The sequence below is a fragment of the Poecile atricapillus genome, chromosome 3, assembly GCF_030490865.1.
Source record: "Poecile atricapillus isolate bPoeAtr1 chromosome 3, bPoeAtr1.hap1, whole genome shotgun sequence".
Lineage (NCBI taxonomy): Eukaryota > Metazoa > Chordata > Aves > Passeriformes > Paridae > Poecile > Poecile atricapillus.
Genome location: NC_081251.1, coordinates 15,051,917 through 15,069,205, shown reverse-complemented (window position 1 = coordinate 15,069,205; position 17,289 = coordinate 15,051,917).

Here is a 17,289-nt window from a genome sequence, read left to right as displayed (position 1 = left end):
TTTGCAAATTCAGAGACCCCTTTCTAAAATGCTTGTGGGGGTGTTTTCTGCTGAGTGCTCTTCTGGGGTAAGCAAGGACCAGTCTGAGTCTAAAGGCCCTTCAGGGAAAATGCTCAGCTACACTTCCACATGCAGAGGGGCTGTCCAGTGGTTGTAACCGTGACAGTATAGCACACAGTAAAGAAAAAATCTTGTAAGCAAGACACATAATTTTGAGGTCTAAATCAGATTCAATCTAGAAGCCTATAAGCATCAACTGTCTAGATGACAGCGTTACATAAAAGAGGCCTCAACATACACTTTTAATTATTTTGCACTTCAGTAGCAACTGGAAACCTCAGTGGAGTCATGCTCCAGCATGCCAGGCACTATATTAATAAATGTCATGGGCTGGTCCTTACCCCAGAGAACCCAGTGTACAGAGACAAGGCATATTCTAAGAAGGAAGCAGAGATGCAGAGACAGATGACATGACTACCCCAAGGCCAAACAGTAGGTGGTTGGTGGGGCAAAGATTTTCCAGCACCACACTGCTTTCAGGCCTCAAAAGTTCTGGCTTTGTGCACCATCAATTGGCAGTGGTCAACCACGAAGCCCTGCTTAGTACCTAAAAGTTAAATTATGCTTTTGTCCCACATTCCAGTATCTTTTTGGAGGAGATAGGAGATTTTTTTTCTTTTTCTGTTTTTTTTTTTCTCATAGTCTTAATTTTTTTGGGTGTTTGTTTGGGTTTTTTGTTTGTTTGTTTGGTTGGTTGGTTTTTTGCTAAGGGGGTTTCTATAACTGCTTACAGAGACAAAAAATAAAAGATAGGTATCTAGCTTTGTCCTCATAGCACCCTTGGGTGCACATCCCCCCTGTGGTGAAAATACAGGCATTCACCAAGAAGCAACATTTGTCTGTCCACTCCTAGAATGGGACACCAGAACCTCTGTCCTGTGTCTTTGTGCATAAATACACTCCAGGCTGGCTGTGTACCACTCACTGGACAGAAGCACCTGGATTTTTTAACTTTATTATAAGTGCATAAGACCTTTCAGAACCGAGGAGATAAGAAGCAGACCTAAAGCCAGTCAAAAGAATTGCAAACAGCTCCATGCCCAGCTTCAAAAACCTGATGGAAAACATCAGCCAGGTAGAGGAGACTTGGAGACCACTTACCTTGTCCATCAGTGTGTCCTGAGCTTTCTGCATGCTGGTAACATTGCACCAGCCACAGACAGAACAGGAGGCACAATGGTGCAGGGAGCTTCCTCAAGAAATGCAGCAGCATCCATCCTGCAATCATTTCAGCCCATCAAATCATTTATCTTCTGGTAATTAATGTTTAAGGAAGACTGTTCTTGAAAAACAGCTGTGGTCCAGAGCCCTTTAAGCATTCTCAGTCTCTGGGTTCAGGGTCATGAGACAGTGCCTCACATTACACCAGGCTCACTGCCAAGGCATCAACAGGGGATGGGTTAAGTTTAAGTAATTGCAAAATGCTGGCCCAGCTCTCTGTAGATTCTGTGGCCTATGCCCAGGCTTGGACACCAAGAATTGCCCCTCTGTGTGCAACATAAAATAGTGTTTTATAAGAGTGTGAGGATATTTATTAGTGGCACTCACAGCTCAAACACACAAAAAAATTATTTGCTTTCTTTGGACATAAATACTAACCCAGCTGAAGCTTACCCCCTCAGTAGGTGCTAATCATACACTTGGCTTTCTGGACATGTTCTGGAATACAAAGTAGTGTTATTAATTACCTACAATCAATGTATTCATTACATTATGTGGGACCTGGATGACTCTGTTGTTCACTTTCAATTAAATTAAAAAATGTGTTTATTGCAGAATTTAGCAAGTCAAATGAGTTTCTTATGTACATTAAATGCTCTTCCAAGATTCCTCTGTTCTTGCAATGAGGACAGCAAACATGAGGAATTGCTTACACAAGGATGTAGATGAAAGACAGGTCCTTAGCACTGTAGCTAACAGGCCACCACCTAAAATAACCCATGATCCTCATTAGACTGGACAGATTTACAGAGGTGAAGATGCCAAAGTAGCTTGTGGAGTATCTCGCTCGTACCAGGCATGACACTGGAGAAATGCCTCACGTGTTGCCTGTTTCAGCAAGCAGAAACAGCAACCTGTTTTCCAGGCTGAGGAATGATGGAGATTAGAGGTTGACTTGAGCTGCCACAGTAACATATCAAATGGGGCAAAGGAAATAAAGTTAAGTAAAGGTGATGAAATTGATTTTTCCTCTTGTTAACTACATTAACACAAAATTACTGAATATGATTGCTATTAGACAAGGAGTAACAGTTCTTTAGTCTGGTGGTCCAAATTCACTTCCAAAACAGGCAGAAGAACTGAAAACAGCACCAGCGACAACTAAGAGAAAAAAAGAGACAAAATAGCTGCTGTATGTATATGGCCTACATAAAAAAGAAGGATGTTACAGGTTTGTTTGTTTCAGACATTTTTGAAACAGAATGGAACATGATGTATAAAGCAATGGCTGTACTGAATGCTGGACAATTGTAAGGTAAAATTGTCTTGACTCCTGACTGCCTTAAATAGGTACACTGGCTGGAAGATGGGGACTGGGATCTCAGGTAGAACATTTCCTGGAAAAATCTGAGTTCCTCTACCCTGAATTTTTCACCCCATTCACCAGACAGCCCAGGCTCAAACACGGATGAAAACCACAACTATCTTTTTAACCCAGAGCTTAGACTATTCCTGGTTCAAATCTGCTGTCTCAGCACAAGACTTTAAAGTGGGGACCTGCAATCACAAAATGAACTCTAAAGTGTCCTGGCGTGGGTACCCCTCAATCTTTCCTGTTTACAGAAACAGGAACCAGTGCCTGAAATTACTTGTTCAGGGCTAGAAGACTGGGTTTTATCCTGTGCATAAATCATCACTTTATCAAAAGCAAAAGATCCAACATGAGGGACAGAGTGCTTGCAATGTCTTTCTCAGCTCCCTCAAGAGTATTCTACTTCATTCCTGGTGGCTGGGGCAATGTCCTTGGGATGATGTGCAGTTTCAGATTTGCTCAGGCAGAGGAGTCAGTTGAGCCCTTGGACTCCCACATCCCAGCCCAAACCATCTACCTACTCATTGCAGCCAGCAGCCATGTGCTGGGCTGCAATGCCTGAGCCTAATCTTGCAAAGAACTTATAGCTCCTCAAACAAAGCAGCTCTTTGTGGATGTCAAAGCATCAGCTCTTCCCAAAAGGTTAAACAGGGCCTTGACTCCTTCAATTACTTGGCTTGGAGACAATGAGCTTTCGCAGGCTAAGCAAAGCTCTGCATGTGGAAACAGCTGAGCTGACATGTATTTAGTGTGTTGCTGGTTTCTCCTCCCAGAGGGCTTTGATCAATGTTCAGAGAGCAGGTAAAATGCACAGCCCATGCCCAGATGCCAGTGGCAGTTCCAACAAGACACTCTGGCAAGAAATTCTCCTGATTGGATAAAAGTGGGAGGTCTGTGATGCAAATAACGAAAGCCACACAAATGCTCCCATCTGTTGATATAATGAACTTTGCTGATGGATCCTCAATGAGTTTTCTCTTTGGTTTTACACCACTGGAGTAACACATTTTCTCCATTTTCAATGCCAAGACACCAAAGCATAAAGAAACTTGGTGAAAGCCATAAAGCAAATCTGCCATGCCAGAAAAGAACTTCAAACTTTCAGCTCCTATTTGTTATTTCCCTTTGTTTTCTCCCTTTGGTCTTACTACTTCTTGGTGCACTGAGAGCACTCCTGTGAAGCTACTAGGAAATATGACTGGAGACCACATTACTCCAGTCCCACCTGTCTTATCAAGTCCATCTTCTGTGTTCCTTGAGAGCACTGGAATGCACAGGGTGACCTTGGGGGTGCAGAAAACCCTAAGAGATGTCTTGAATGGTCAGTCCTATTTCAGGTCATGTCTTTGCATTGCAGCGCCATTTTTGGGATTTAGAAAAACTGGTTGCAGACACTGGACGTAGAGAGAGACACAAAGGGGACAGTAATACCAGCAAATAAAATGGGCCCAGGCCCACTCTCTGATCCTGAGGACAATGACCTGCCACAACAGATCTGTCTGGTTCAACTTTTTGCAGCAGGGTGGCAAAATCCAAACCACTGTGAGACCAAGTCCAAGCTAATTCCCAAGCTAATTCCCAAGCTGTGGGATGAACATTGTCTGAAAGTCCAAGCTGACTTAGGTCCAAACCTATTCAGTCCAAACCATGCTAGGCACAGCAGCAGATCAAGAAGACTCCACAGACACCACATGAACCACAGCAGCAAACCTTCTTCATCAGTGGAGAGGGTGTCTAGTCCACCTCTGAGTGCACACACAGGCTAAGAACAAGATTGTCTCTGCCAGAAAAAGGCATTTTCATTGCCAGGCTGTCTCACAACAGCACTCTCTTACTCATTGTAGCCACACCTGTGACCCCCTCTACAGAAGGAACCCTCTACACCAGGACTCCCCAGCCTGCTATTCCCAAAGTCACACAGATTATAACAGCAGTGCTGACTCTTCAAATCCTTATGGCTGAAGATGTTCTGAGATTGTTTGTATGATCTTGTCCAGCATCAGAGCTTTGGAAATGGTCAGCTGCAGAAAACTGACAGTCACCTGCACCCTGAAGAGTCAGTAACATCTTCAAATAGCGTAGCTGACAGTAAAGGGAGGGTTTGATTGTGCCCTCACTGCTGGGACACTGATTTGTCTTTTCTGGTTAATGAAAATCACTGAATCAATATTTCTGTAAAAAGAACTGTTGCAGCAACAACACAGGAAAAACATTACAAGGAGAAAATCCAGGCAGGACAGATGTATCCAAAGGCTCAGAGCATCTTGGTAGACCAGGTTGAGAGCAGGTTAAGCTCAGTTGTGGTGGCAAAAGGGATTGGATTGATATGAAAATGAATAAATTGTATCAAACCTACTAGAAAGCTACTGAAGAGCATCCTATTTCTATTTCATAGCGGCCAATGAATCCAATTCATAGCCAAATTAGCAACCCAGACAGTGAACTACCCATCCAGACCAGAAGCTATCTTTAAACACAGCAGGAGCTCTGTCTTGCCTTCAGACCATCCCAGATCTCTGACGGTGAGTGTGAGGAGGCAAGAACAAGAAGTAAAGAAATGTACCATGAAAAATATAAAGCAGTCTATAAAGTTTAGTCTTGTGGACTGGCAGTGGAAAAGAGATCATAAAAAAGCATAACCAAAGTGGACGGACAAAAAGGAAACAGTTGACCTTGAAAAGATAAATAGATTTAATGAAGTTGTGAAAGTACCTGCAATTTATGATGTCATTCTGTTGATTTATAGCATATGAACCAAGGTGAATATTTTTTTTTTTGTTTTGAATTCCTATCTTTCTTAAAACCAATCTTCCCTGGTTTAATTTGGCACATTCTTAAATAGAAAGGACAAGATCTGAGATTTTGCCAAATTCTCTTTCAAAGTGGCAAATAAGTATTTTACCCTCTGATATGAACCACAACTTGTACAAATAAAAATTGGTCACACACAGTGCAAAGAAAGGCAAAAAAATATATCTGTTCTTAAATTTCTTCACCAATGTAGTAGCATGCTTTGAAAACTGGTTTAGAGAACTACTTAAGCAAAACCATGTTCAAACTGATTTCAACAACCCAATCAATTTCACAATATCAACAAGCTTTAAACTGTGGTAGCTAAATCAGCACAAAACTGTCTGTGGAAGATGCTTCAGAGCTCCTATAAAAATGTCCCTGGTTTATCAGCAAATTTCTGACATACACATAGGGAAGACCCCTTGAAAATATGGGCTTAAGCAAGCCAAAGCAGAACTGCTAACAGCTAAGATAGAGCCACTTCCTAGCTACTAACTGCAAAACCATTTCCCTTTGGAAAGACCAGGAGCATTTTCAGAAGAGAGAGCCTCTCCCAGCTGCCCATCTCTCTCTGAAACTGTGTTGGCAAATTTGTCCCACTTGTGTTCCTCAAAGAGCAGCAGAGGCTGCTGCAGGTGGGCTGGCTAGCTGGGACATCAAACTGCCTGCTGGAGCAGCTAAGGGGAGTAACCCATAATGCTGGATGGAGCTGATGACTGGGCAGCTAAAGCACCCAAAACGTCTCAGTCAAGATTCAGTGAAACACCCACCACTTCATGCAAATGGGCAGGCCAAGTCCAAGTCCAACTCCTCAGTTAAAATACTTGCATTTATGGAGCCCTCTGAGCTTATTTAATCAGTTCCTAGGAAGTTTCAGAAGAAACTCAAGTTCATAAGCTGATGTCTTACACTCTGCAGAACAGCTGTATTGAAAAGATCACCAACAGTTTTGCCTGGCTGACAATATGGCTTTGTTGAAGTCCAGCACTGGTCCCAAGGATCCTGTGATCCCTCAGCCAAAGTGGCTTATGCACTTTCCCTTCTGTCTCTTAGTTCTGAGGTTCAGCCATATCTCTGCAGCAAAGCCTTTCCCTACCCCAGTTTGGTCAGCACTGTTTTACAAAATGGGACAGAGGTCCCTGCTTAAAAACACCTTCCACTGATTGAAAAACATGGATGAGAAAATACCAATCAAAACCACTAACTGTGAAATTCCAGTGTCATCTGAGGCTACCAGGTAATTCTCTGAGGTGTCCTCAACTTCTCTCCACATCCTCAGTGATGTAGCAAAGACAGTGGGGACAAACCAGCCAACTGGTCTCCAGGTTGATCACTCAGCACTTCTGGATGTCTGGATGTCTGTTCCTGAGAGCAATCTGACCCCGAATAGGTGTTTTTAAACAGATTACCAAGTGCTGTGCCTGTCTGTCAGTGATGGCCAAGGTGCAGGACTGTGCTGTCACAGCAGCCTTGTGCCCACCATGAGAAAGAACTTTTCTTCATGGGCAAATTTGCCTACCTACAGATTACACACAGAAAGTTATACACAGCAGAGTAAAATCTCTCCTTGTTTTTAGGCTGAATTCTTAAAAAATCACTCTAACTACAAAAAGCTGAACTTCGTGTATCAGTAAGAGGCGCCTCAAGAAAAATAAGAACCCACAGCAAACTTGGAAGCCTGCCACTGTGACACCTTCACCACCATCAAACAGGACTCCCAAGTGCTACAGCCTATCAGCTTCTCACATTTGTTACTTGTTAAATTCTCACAAACATTTTCTTCACAATTAAGCCACAATACAAAACTTTTTCTCTTCTGAAACAGGGAATTGGGGAATTGCTCCTATTCCTAAAATGGAACAAAATGAAGCTGATTTTAAGTGACTTTCAAAATCACACGGGAAAGTGCAGGTAAGAGCTGTTCAGTTCTACTAGTCCAGTGGTCTAACTGTAGAACCATCCTTCCTTCCAGACACTCTACTTTAACAGGAAGCTGAGATAATGAAGAGGTTTTCCAGTGCTGCTGTCTCCCACTGTTGTCTGCTCTGCAGGGCAGGAAGTACCACTGTTATTCTGTGCTGGGCAATGCCATCTCTGCAGTGAAAACACAGCTAGCTAGCATCAGCACCCACAGCCAAGGACACTGCTGATGAGATAGCACATTGAAATGTATGCCCAGGGTGTTTGTGATCAGTAGGGTTGTAGATCTCTGCTCCTGGAATCAGTCCATTGCAGAGTTTATAGTCTTCAGCTGCCCATATCCTGGTTTACTCCCATTCCTGGATCCCAGCTGCTCTGTAGCTAAGTGTGGCAACATTTTTGCTTGTGTGGGGTAAAACAGGGACACAGAGGAATGTCCTTTGCAACACATCACATGAATGGGCACTCTGCCTCCATTCCCACTTCCTCAGTTGACTTAAATGACATACATCCTACAGCAAATAAAAATACATGAAGGCCCTATCTGCTGCCATAGCCCTAGGAGGAGGAATGCTCTGGAGACTCCAGGATGAGAAGAAAAAACACCAAAAAATTCTGTCTGGATGCACATTCAGTGTCTTTGTGCAGACCTTCAGTGGGGTTCCAGGACTGCCCCGGCCTCCAGGACTGTCCCAGGTGAGCTTGTGACCCTTTGCACATCGGAGCTCGCACAGGTAAAATTCCTGCTGACTTCCAGTGGTGTCTGCATTTTTACAGCGTACAAAACAAACAGATCCCCATTGGAATGAAGAGGCCTTTCTGCCAAAAGGCTCAATCATAGGAGCAGTCTCATCGGCCTTGCGGGGGCCGATCCGATGAGTAAGGACTAGTCCCATGAGTAAGACCCACGGGACTGGACGCAGCTTGTCATTCATTCTTCAAGTGCGTGCAGGCCTGCTAAAGCTGACCTATAAATTGGGAAAGAACGCAAGCAGTAATGGGTATACTGTCCTCTCTTCTAAGGCAAATCCTGGGATGCCTGAGGCACTCTTCTTTCCCATCACATTTCCTTGGTTTCTCCAGGAGGCCGCAAACTTGGGTTTTGTGGCCCTTGATTGAAATGAGAATATAATCCGACAATTTAGAAGAGCCCCACCAATTTCCCAAACACTGCTTGCTCTCTTTGCTTTACCTGGAGTCCCTCCAATGCACTAGTTAGCATGCTAAAGCCCTAGCATGTACTTAGAAACAGTCTCCTTTAAAAAATGCATGCAAAAGTGTTAACACCAGCATGGTGAGAAGGGCCAGAGCAGGGGCAGAAGGCAGGCAACACCACTGGCTTTCCTTTGTTGAGATAGTCCCTTCCATTTTTTGGAGTGAGAGCTGACCCCTTGTCAGAGCTCTTTGGATGAATCACTTTTCCTTTAGAAATATTTTCACTGATTCTACAACAACTGAATAAACTCAGAGAAGGAGAGTTTGCTGGAGGGAGGTGTGCAATTCACCTTCCCTGCTCTTTCAGTAATTCATTCCCACAGGTACATTTACAGTAACATATGAGCACTGTGTGTGAGTAGAAACACAACTGTCACGTCTGCAGTGTCAGCAGCACCAAATGTGAATGAGAAACAAACAAAAGCATGTTGTAAATGCTGTTTGAGCACAGAATGCCCTAAGATTGGAAGCACTGGAATTTGCCATGTATTAAACCACAGAGAATACGTGTTTGCATTCTTCCTACATATCTTTTATTGCTGTTCTTAGACTCATTATCACCAAATAGCATATGCATGCAATATTATCATCATATTACCAGCATATTATCAGCTCCTGGTTGTACACACAATCATTTTATTTCCTGATCTCTCTGAAATACCTTCTGCTACATGGCTGACACAGAACAAAACTGAAGAGGGAAAAGATCAGTGAGGACACTGACCTAGTAAAAGGTTTGCTGAAGCCAGTCTGTTTACAAGGGATTACTACAATGTGCTGATTAAAGAGATTATGATTATCTCTTTCTAAGAGATTTATCTGCTGTGATTGTGTGTACATAAATGCTTCACTGCAAGCAGCTAGAGGAAAAGCTGTAGTCAGATAGTACCAGATCCACAACCAAAGTATTTGGGATAAGTAGTAGAAAATCTCTTAGGAAGTAAAGAATATCTAGCCAGATGCCACTGAACCTTGGCTAGGAAAGATGAATATTTCATCTGACAAAGCCAGTGCCCTATCTCCATCTGGCAACTACTGGCAAAACTCCAGTGACTGGCTGAAGAGCTGGCCTACATTCAGAAGAAATCCCATCTTTCCCTTCTGCTTCTGAAATACACAAGGCAGAAGTCAGGAAACCTAGCAAAGAGTCAGAAGTGAGCCAATGGCTCATGTGGGTTAAGGTGGACTGCCATAAATCAGCTTTCAGATTAGGCTTCGAGAAACCCTCTGGGGCTATAATGACGCAAGATGCCACGCACACAACACAGCTGTGGCAGGTCATAGCCAATCTATAATGCTGCAGATGTGAAAAAGGGGGGAAATCCAGACACACACCTTTTTACAGAATTATTAGTCCATGTATTATCTAAGCTTAAAAAAAACAATTAAAAATTGTTTGAAGATTAAAGGTCAAGCAGAGGTGATGTCAAACTCACATCAAGTAAAAATCTCAAGAGACTCCATGGCTGACCCTGAAGGGGCAGAAGGGCCACCCCAAGTGATTTGGATGCAGGCAGCCAGAGCAGAGATTCTGGCAGTGGCTCCATGCTGCCCTGATGGAGCAGCTGCAGCTCCACGACATTAAGTTCCTCCAGCAAAGCTTTCCCTGCGAGCAGGATGCTTTCACAGTTGGTTGGTACTCTTGGAGTCACTGGGGGATGGAACTGCTTAAATTGGGGTGTTGCAAAAACTGTGACTTCAGAGCAGACCCATGACAGCCAGTTGTTTGTGATCATATTTTCTGGCATTGCTACATGGAAAAGGTCTCCTTTAACTCCAGGCTCTGGCAGAACATCTCTAACAAATTTAGCCACAGTGGTTCAAGGCATCCCCTTTTATCTTGCAGCACATCCAGACAGATGGGGCTCACAGGAGCACCCCAGCTACCCAGCCCATGCACAGGGGATTAGCCTGTCACACACACAGGCACTGAGACTGGCTAAAGGCACCACACTCTGCCACCATGTCACCTCATCCATTGCCTGACAGTCTGGGGGGATGACAATGGGGAGAATGGTGCTGCAAAATGATTTAGTGACCAAAATCACCCTGGCCAAGCCAAGAGCTGCAGTGCACACTGCTTGCTGATGGAGGTATGGCAACATGGTGTTCACAGTGCCCCCAATTCCTAGAGAGTCACACTGGGGAGGGGTTACCCACAGCCCAAGAAGCAGCAGCCACATTCATTATGAAAGAAAAGCAGCCAGACAGCCAGAGGAAATATCAGTGATCATCTTCAGTGCAGCATTCCAGTTCACACCTCAGGAGAGATGGAAAGATAGATCTTAGGTTCTCAGTTTCTAGACCTTGCTCCTATGCCTGTCTTTTATCTTTAACACCTCTCTTTCCTGGGTTGCCCTATCCAACTGCCCCAGAGACAAGCCCCTCTTAGGCTGTGAATCTTGCTGGCAGGAGCGGTGCTACTCCAGCCTTGATCTGAGCTCTGGGACACAAGTCAGGTAAGGTGGTTTCAGACATAATCCTCTCATCATCATTGATTTTCCTGCCTGCTTGCACTAACTGGTGGCAAGTCTCAGATGACCTGCACCACAGTGGGAATCGGTGTTCACCTTTCCCTCTCCAGACCCTTTCAACAGCCCCTACTTTGGACTTCTGCATCCCCACAGCAGAGCATCACAGTAAATTCAGCTTCTACCCTTCCATGCTTGCCCAAATCTGTTCTCCAGAAGACCAAACTGTGGAACTTTATTTTCCTTGTGCTTGCACTGTTATAGAATATATCAACATCTGCTAGCAAGCTTTGTGATAAAAGGAGACCCTTGCAATAAGAGTTTCTATCACTGGATACAGAATTTTATTAAAATGAGAAAAAACAAATTATTGACACTCTTCTGCTTCTCTCCACGCTCCTGCTGGGTACATACCCAAATTACTCCCATCTGCCACCCTACTTAAAAATTTAAAAGCAGCAGTAATCCATAGATCCTTGCAACTATGATTAATTCTATCTGAGAAGGAAGAAAACCTCAGAATTCAATGAAGAAGTTACCACATACAAAAGAGATGTTGCCTAATAGTGGCAAGCTTTTATTTTATTAGAACTATAACACTGAAATTAGTCACTAATGTTTTGAGGTCTGCCTTTGATCTTAATAATATATGTGGTGAGAATTGGACAAATTGGTAATTGTCTCCAGCTGGAGACAAAGCAGTTGGAGGAGAAGCCATTTCAGGATCCTCTCTAGTTGCTTAAGTAAATCCGAGGATTAGGAACATGCAAATTTTACTGGGGGAGGGAAGAGAGAAGGGACTTGCAGTGCTGAACAGAAAAATGAACAAAAAATATTGTAGGTGGGCTAGGAACTGAAAATGCTTGATTTTAATTGATTCCAAGAAAATGGAAAATTCAATTTCTCCCTGTTCTGTCTGCAGTGAAAGCCAAAAGCTGGTTCACAGGTGCAGTTTACAAACCTATCCAAAACTTTTGTCATAGCTAGGATAGAGAGAAAGAAGAGACATAACAGCAAATTGGTTCTGGAAGTCTCCTCTGCTGTATATATGGGTACAAATGAGTAATGCTTCACAGTGGGATGTTTGAACCATGGGCTATAGAACCCTTGTTTCCTTCTGCAATCCAAGTTGAGATTTTGTGTAAAGGACACCTGTCCTGCTTGCTGAGCAAGGCGAGCCCTATCCCTAAAATGTCTTGCTGCTCAGGGCTGTAGACATGTAGACTTCTCTAGCCAGCTTGTGCAGGAGACAACAGTTTTCTGGCCTGTTGTGAGTGATACCTGAATCCTTCAAGAGTCCTGCCTAAAAAATCTGGAGAGTTCTGGTCAGAGTTTAAACAGGTCAAAACTACACTTTTAAACAGAAAAAAATCAGAAGTACTTTTGGAACAGCAGAGATTATGTCCTGTCAGGATCTATTTTCCAGCAGGATGACAGAAATACCACCTTCAAGACTACTAGCAGTAAAAATGGCATTCTTCCAATCAGACTTTATTCCACAAACTCATCCCTTATCGTCTAATTTTTTGCTCTATGCCTGCATTTCATAGAATTATGGAATAGTTTGGGTTGGAAGGAACCTTTGGATCATCTAGTTCCTAGAGACACCTTCCATCAGACCAGGTTGTTTAAAGCCCCATCCATTTAATGAATGAAAAATAACAAAAATAAACAAATGAAAGAAACATACTCTCTAATCACTTCAGATGTTATCAGCAACAGTTGAAAACTAATTTTCATTTGGTGCTCTGGTTTCAAAAGCATTAGGGAAAGATCTTATATAGGAAAAGGAGAGGACTTGTAGAAGCAGAAGGCATTTGTGGACTGCAGGGAGCCATTCTCAATTTTTATTTGTAAAGCATACTTTAATGTAACTACACTGAAGTGGTTGTACTTGTGCTTGACAGACTGGGTGTTACTCATATGTGGTAGACACTATGAGGCTGACTTGGGCAGGAGCCATCAAACACTTCAGACTGCTCAGCCTCATAACATGTATGATATGGCCATGGAAAGCACCTTCAAGTTTCTTCACCTAATACCTAGTCAGAGCCTGGAAACTATTTTGCCTCTGAGGAGGGATTTCCAGGCTTGGGTACTTATGGTTACATGCAGCTCCAGTCTTCCAGACTTAAGGCAAGTGACCACTATTGAAAGTTAGAGGTTCAGCAACTTTCCTGGCCATAGTACTTGTCTGTTAATAAACAGGAGACTTCAGAGTAAGACCCTGGGAGAAAAAAAACCCTTATAGTTCACATTAATGTTCAGGTATTTTTAAAGAGGACATAAGGCAACATGCACGAATCCACTGTTTGCTCATACCTTTCTTATTATGATGTGATTTGCAAATGCTAGTTCTTGCTCTGCTCTTTGAATTCCTTGTGAGCTCAATTCACCTCTGTAATTGCAAGTATATAATTCTTGATTTTTTTTCTTTTTGTTTTGTTCCCAGCTCTTCAAGTCCCTTGTCCATTTTCAGTGGTATCTAGAAGAACTGTTATTGTCGGGGCAGACAGAGCAGGAAGGATACTCAAGTCAGTGGTAACTTCCCCAATCCATTGTTCTTAAAGAATATGCATTCTGAAATGCATGGGCATCAGCATCTGCACCCTGCATATCACTACAGAGACCTGTGGGTCATCTTACAGTCCAAAACCACCACTTAACAAAAGGAGAAACAAAGGGCAGGGATGAGGCTGATATCTGTCCTGTAAGCCTATTCATGTTCTGCGCTTTTTCCCATGGAAAGCTCATGGGAGAGATGTGTTGTGAAACTGCTCCTTAGATGTTTCATCTGGATCACCACCTCTGCTGTGATGATATGACAGCAGCTCATTCCTACAGGCTCAGTGGTGGCAAATTGTTTCTCCCAAAGCTTGGAAGAACCTCATTCTACCCCTTGCACTCTGCTGTGGGTATGCTGCCAGTAACACACCAGACTGACACAATGTTGGCTTCAGCACCCACAGACCCTGCTTCTAGCTCAGCCTGGCTTTGGAGCCACATCTCAGAGTGTCTGGGCTGGTGCACTTCTGGGGTGTGACTTACTTTCCACCTCCACTGTGATGCCAGTGGTGAGGGGACTGCACATCTGCTGCTGACTCTGTCCTGTTTCAGCCTTTCTTGCCCTTTAGCTCCCAGGACCCCTTTCTGCCATGTCCTGATGAGAACCCAGAGGTGGGAAGGGGAGAGGTAGGCACTTTTACTTATTTTATTCTATGTTTCCATAGAATTTCAGGAAATGGGACAAAGTGACTTTTGGAGGATCCTGAGTGTAGTATCACTTCTGGAGGAGGATAAGCTCTACCTATCCTGCATCAATTAGATGTTTAGCTAATCTGCTCCTAAGCGCCTGTCATGGAAATCTCACAGCCTTTGGTCCCCTCACAGACAACTAAAAGCAGAGCAAAGTTCCCTGCTCCATTGCAGATATGTAAGGAAAGGCACAAGGAACAGGTCAAGTACAGAGCGAGCTTCTCAACAAATGCTTCCAGGTTGAAGCAATCCCTGAAGGTTTCTTGAGCTGGAGATGGCATCCAGGCTCTGAGGTACAGTAAAGCTCAGTAGAGCTCACCCCTTCTAGGACTAATACCTATAGCTGGCCTCCATAATAGCCTAAGGTAACTGCTCTCACAGTGTACATGTTTATCATACATGCAACTCTACATGTTTGTCTTAAACCTGCTACCTGATAATTTTATTTGATAGTATGTGGATCTTACACCATGAAGAATACTTAGTAGTTTTGCAACCTTCCTTTACAGACCATTCTAACCATTTTATAGGCTTCTATGATATGACTGCTCAGCTGTCTCTATTTCCAAGCTGAGGTGTTCCCCACTATTTCATTTGCAAGGAAGCTCTTCATTTTCTTATAAAAAATGCTGTTTCTCTTCAGTTCATAATTGTACCTCAGCCTTTCTCATAGTTAGATGACCAGAACTCAACCTGACATCCACAGTACAGGAACTATTGAGGCTTATGTATAGTGCAGATACTAATTACTTCTTTTTATATTCCTCTCCTCTCATTTCTGGTAACTTTGGACTCTTGCTGAATCCATGACTTCAGACAACTTTGTCCAAGATCTTTTCTGAATACCAGTAATGAGCTGAGAGCTCACTGTTGTGACCCTGCAGTTGACTGTCCCTATTACTTTGCAGAGCTGATGTGCCACTGCCATGTCACATCATGTCACACTGACAGCTGTCCCTTTGTTTTCTGTTCAAGTTTACTGAATTGTCCTACAGCTCTGTGCAGCCTTCTTTATTTTTTATTTTTTCCTGGGTGATGATTTATCTTTCCAAATCAGTTACAAATACATGGATGTGCACAAGGTCCCTGGGAGCACCCACACTCCCCTTTTCCTGTCAGAGAAGCTGCCTATTGACTGCAACCCTTTCTTCCCTGTCTATAACAATTTACGACCCCACAGGAGGACCTCTCCTCTTACCTACCCCCTGAGAACTGACAGAAACCAAACCTATTTTCCAAGCAAAAGGTAAGATATAGTATTAAGAGATTTTTAGAAAGCCAAGTAATTTGAATTGTTGGCATATTTACAGATATCTCAAACATGGGATACCTTCTGTACAAAGAGTTACCAAATAGCTCAGGACTTAGTCTGGAAAAGAGACAACTGAAAAGGGTCATGAAAGAAATCTGCAAAATCAGAAGCATTGTCACAAAGAGGATGATAAGCAAACAGCTGTCTCACTGTTTCCTCAAAGCCAACAGCAGGAACGAAGCTCAGGTGAAGCCACAGAGCCCGGCACTACTGCATTAGCAGTAGAAGTGTCACACCACTGCAGTGGCAGTAGATTTGTGGAAACAAAATCTATAGGCTTCAAGGGGAAGCTGGAAGAGTATAGAGAAACCATTTCCAGCCAAGGCTCTTCCCAAGCTAAATGGTGTTGGTGCTGTTGAGTAATAGGTAGAAAGTGCTGCTGTAGGAACGGGTCACATGTCCAAGTCAACATGAGCTAAACCAAAACTATACATTGCTCAAAGAAAAATCACATGAAAGAAAAAACAACTCATCTGATGTTGCAAATGTTCACAGCATTTTTGCCTCTCCCCAGGTGCTCTGTCAGTTTGCAATCCCACTGCCCTTGTCTAATCCTACAACCATGGAAGAAACCTACACAGTCACATTCAGATGCTGAAGCTGTTCTCTGAGGGAAACTATAAAGCCTTATACATATAAAGCCCAACCAAAAATGGCATTTAAGACCTAACTTGTTCCTGACTGTGGCTCCAGTCATCTTTGTGAGCAGGATCCAGAGAGTTTCAAGGGCACATACCACACGAAAGTAGACTGCTGGTCTTCTTTAGCTCAGAAGAAAATAGGAGAAAAAAATCCCAGTGTTTGTTCTGATTCTTTATAAATATTTTTAAAGATTCTCTTTAATTCCTCACTAATTGTATCTTCCAAAGAAAAGGGTGTCTTTGGTTTAAATCATTAGCAACAGCAACTGGGGACAGGGATATTTTGACAAATACAGTCTCTAATTATATCACCAATTTCAGAGCAGGGAATGCACCTTTTTTCCCTACCTTCTGTTTAAGGCAGAATTTATTTACATTTAACCACTTTTCTGGTGTATGGTGTGCCATACTGTCAGGAAATCAAAGATGTAAACAGTCTTGTCCATCAGAGCAGACCAAAATTTCAGCTCTTTGCCACAGCAGTTAAGACAGTGCTCTGACAGAAACAGTCTGTGGATTTGAAAACTTTCACTATCTAGAATAATTGGATCATGGAATAATTTGGGTTGAAAAGGTCCTTTAAAGGTCATCCAGTCCAACCCCCTGCCACAAGCCTGGGACATCTTCAACTAGATCAGGTTATTCAGAGCCCCATCCAACCTGACCTTGAACGATTCCAGAGATGGGGCATCCACCACCTCTCTAGACAACCCATGCCAGTGTTTTATCCCAGTCATTGTAAATAACTTCTTCCTTATATATGATCTAAATCAATCCTCTTTCGGTTTAAAACCATTACCCCTTGTCCTATTTCCATGGACCCTGATAAAATGTTTGTCCCCATCTTTCTGCCTCTGTCCTACCTTGTTCTTCTGAGACATCATCCTCATCTCTTCTGATTTTGGGAAAAACCACAACACATACATTGAGAATGTGTGTGAAGCGATGCAACAGCAGAAATCTTACACAGCTTTCAGTGTTTTCCCTGCAGCCTCATTCCAGTTTGGGAAATTATTTGGCAAGCAGGAATTGGGATTGTGAAAAGCATACAGCACATCTGATTTCCCAAACACAGCACCCTGCTAGACT